Genomic DNA, 4180 nt, shown 5'->3' with positions numbered 1-4180 from the left:
TATTGACTGCTAAATAATGAAAGATGGTTTTAACATGTGCTTAGTGCTCATGTGCCAGTGGATATTGTCTTGCGGAAGACAGAACTTATATGCCACACACATTTTAATGCTGTCCCCTTTCTTAAGGTGTCAACGGCTTTTCAAAGCTTGTGGCACATTAAAGAAGCATTTTCAATGCTAGTAACAATTATGACTTTTTTTAATTGCCAAAAAATTCAGATCCCAGCCTAGCAAGTAATCAAGTTTTGATCAACAACCCTCGGGGTGTCCTTGGCTGGCTGTTGCGTGGCTTTCAGTGGACTGTGGAGGATAGCGTGTGGGTAACTCGGATGAGTGGAGCCTGCAGAACCTGACAGGTGGCACTAGGAAGAATCTCAGGAGCTAGAAATGGGCTACTGGGGAAGAGGGGCCCCCCCATGAGTCGTGACAGCAAATAGGCTCTTCCTCAGCCAGGCCAACCAGAGTCCCCACCTAGTCTGTTTTGAAAAAGTCTGCCATTCCAAGTATAAATCACCACACTCACTGTGGTTTCTGCTTTTAACTTATTGCACAGGTATTTGAGGTGCAGTTTTGGGGCCAGTGGGCATTCTAGAAGCACTTTGAGGTGTAGGGGCAGAAATGATAAATACTGCCAAAGCAACCTGGGTTCAGATTTCAGCTGGTGCTCGTTATTTCCTGTTGAAGAGGCTCCAGCAAGGTCGGCAGCAGAGAAGTGACCATGAAGTCATGACTGAGGTCTGCCCAGGGCAAGTGTGCTTTTGCTGTGTCTGCATGCTGCCCCTTCCCTTGGTGGGGTGCTTCCTAGCGCTACACGTTCAGTGCACTCGGATCTGCAGGACATGCATGGCAGGGTGGCTGGCCCGCCCAAGGGAGACAGAGAGCCTGGACGGGGGGCTCAGGACAAGCTGAGCCTACCAGGAAGGGGCGGCAGAGCCTTCTCCTTGCTGACAGAGTGGCTGGAAAGTAGAGAGGCACCACTGGAATGTGGAAACTCATCTTGACCTATGATCTGGTGATGATGTGAAGAGGCCTTTGCTCATTACCCTGGAACCATCCTGAGAGGGTGCAGACGCCTCACCCCGGCTACCCCCGTGGTGTCCGGCACTACCCACTCGCCCTGGTTACCCTCGTGATACTCGGCATTGCCCACTCACCCCAGCTACCCCCGTGGTGTCCAGCACTTCCCACTCACCCTGGCTACCCCCATGGTGCTCACACTGCCCACTCTGCACCCAAGCCCGGAGGCCCCAGTGCTGCTCTGCACCCTCGTTCTGCCAGGGACTCCTTGACTAGCTGACTTCTCCCCCTCCTGCGCCCCACACTTACTGTCCTCCAGCAAGAGTATGACCTTCCTGACCACCAGTTGCAAGTCAAAGTCATGCTAGGGGTGGTGAACACAGTGTCCCTGACCTCCAGGGCTCATGGCTAGTGTGTGGGTGACATAGACATATGCAGAAGAGTCATGAGCAGCTCTGGAAGAGACAGCTCAGCTTAGGTCTGAACAGGCCACCTGTGTGGGGAGCCCCCTGGGTGTGGAGGACTATCTGTGTGCTGCTCCCACCTGTGCGGGGAGCTGTATTAGCAATGAGCAGGACCCTGGGGCAGACAGGCCAGTGGATGGCTGGGACACTGGGAGTCACACATTGCCAGGCCATCTTGGCCCAGCATCTCAGGACACATGGGGAAGAACAGTGAGCCTGGAGCAGCATGTGTCCAGAGGAGAGGACTAGTCCCTTGACTGCCAGGAGGTGAGGGCAGATGGCCCTTTAGCTGTGAGTGACTACAAGGATTGCCCCAGCCCCTTCCCAGGTGACCACAGTCAGTGAATGGCGGTGGGTGGTGCAAAGCCCAGTCTTATCACTGCAGCCCAGAACTCCAGAGGAGAGTTGGCTGAGACCTTGGTGGGCTGTCTGTCTCCCTCAGTATGAACTGCCTCCTTTCCTGGACTGTTCATAGCTCCAGCCTTGTTATCTTAGGCAAAAAATGAATTCCATGATCTCCTGGGCAACCTGCAAGTCACAGGCGACGAGAGTGCCTGGGCCCGCAAACCAGAATCCCCTGACCTGCTCTGCTCTGCACCGGAAAGGCAGCAGCTGCCTCAGCAGTGGTTACAGACCACATCTGTCTTCTAGTTGGCAGTGTCAAAAGAATTTATTTCAAATCTGCTTAAGACTGTGGTAAAACTCAAGTTTTTCAAAAGGTAATACAGAAAGTCCAACCAACCCCCAAAGACCAGAAAACACAGTGTTTGCAATTCAAAAAATACAAACGCTTGTGGATACCAATACAAAAACTAGAAAAAATCACTTTCCTTGCCACTGCCCACCCTCCCTGTTTTCAGTGGAAGTGAACAGCCACAGGACCAAGAGCTGCCACCAGACTCCAACCACTGGGGATAGAAAGTGATGTGGAGTGGGGGAGCAGAGAGTGGGGACAGGAAGTGACGTGGAGTTGGGGAGCAGGGAGTAGGGCAAGGACAGGCAGGGAATGGAAGTTCTGTCGACAGCCAAAACAAGGACACACAGCTTTTTGCTTCTTGTTAAATTCCTTTGCCAAAGTCAAACAAACACCTCTCATGCTCAACAGACAGCTCGGTGCGAAGGCAGCACCTCTACATCATGCATTGCGTATCGTCTTCGCCTGCCCCTCTCAATGCTGAGCAAGCAGGGCTCAGGACTCCAGCCCACGGGTGGGGTGCTGAAAGGCTGGCCTGTACTGGCCCCGCGTCCCCTTCCACAGCCGCCAGCGGCCCCTTTTCCACCCTGAAGTCTGTTTCTGGCCTCTCCTCAGGGCCTGTCTTGCTGCTACAAGCTCCTGGGCCTCCCCAGGACTAGGTTAGCAGCTATGCCCTCCGTGAGCTGCGCCCTTGAGAGAAGAGTGTCGCATTCAGATGAGACTTATCTGGAGTCAATATCATTCATTTCAAAGTTGGGGACCTCCCTGTCCCCCATATAATCATATAGCTCAGGCCAATGCAGTTCTAGCCATCTGCAGGGGTCTGAAAGCAACCTGTGTCCAGTCAGCTCTTCTTCCAGCCCATGCAGCCATGGCCCTGGTCACACCGTCCCGTGGCTGCAAAGCCACTCTATGCAGAGCACTGGAGACAGAGGAGAGGCAGTGGATTGGCCCTGCTCACAGACCTCGCCACCCAGGAGGCAGGAAGTCAGGCTGTGGCCTTCCTGGCCTAAGGGGGCCTCCGCCTGCCTGCAGCACTAACCTGGAGACTGCTCATGGCCTTGAGCAGAGAACCATTAACAGTCTGGTCACAGAAATCCTGTCCTGCATGCCTCTTACCTTCTCCAGGCCAGGTAGCTGTGTGACCAGTACTCAACCCTGTCACAAGGAGGCATGGGAGGAAGACACTGAAGTCGGAGCATGCTGGAAAATCACCACCCAGGTTTGGTCCGTCGAATGTGGGCCATTATCCCAGGCTGCAGAGGTAAGACTGCACGTCCTTTAAAAGGTGCTCCTCCATTATCCTCATCACAGCAGGGGAGGTAGGGTAGCATGACCAGTCCCATTTTCAGGCGGGGATTCTGAGGCACGAAAGATAAGAGATTTGCCCCCACCCATGCCATAAACCAATATCAAAAGCCTGGTCAAGAGAAATGAACTCTGAGGGCTGCAGTTGTGTCTGACCCACACATCCTGCCCTAAGCTCACCAGTCTCTCTGCAGCCCAGCGACCTAAGCTTCCAGGAGGACCTGCTGAGGAAGACCATCAGTGACAACAGCTGCAGGCTCAATTGCAAAAGGAAAATCCTGAGATTTCCCAGGATCTGCACAGACTCCAATATTCGTCTCCTGATAACATCTATTAGATATTTTTTTAAAGCCACTGACCCATTAAGAAGTCCCTGTTGCTTCTGGTAACATGTGACCAAGGAAAAAGAAAGAGCTTTTCCTTCTAGACTTGAAGCTGGGGCTGGTGAGCATCTAAAGTGAGCAAAACAGAGACCTGCTAGGTTGGCCGCTGTCTGTGGCACTCCACTCCCCACTGCTCCCACTGAAAACCAAAGGAGAATCCAGGTCAGCAGCTTTGTGGTGTAGGCATTCTGTTTGACATGGAAATAGGTACCACTCTGAATATCCAATAGCATAACCTAGTAGTCCTCAGGTGCAGGTGGCCCCCAGGGGACACTTGGCAGCATCTCTAGGTAGCTGTGGTTGTCAGCCACCTG

This window comes from Callospermophilus lateralis, chromosome 13, assembly GCF_048772815.1.
Source record: "Callospermophilus lateralis isolate mCalLat2 chromosome 13, mCalLat2.hap1, whole genome shotgun sequence".
Classification (NCBI taxonomy): Eukaryota; Metazoa; Chordata; class Mammalia; order Rodentia; family Sciuridae; genus Callospermophilus; species Callospermophilus lateralis.
This window is presented reverse-complemented; position numbering follows the sequence as displayed.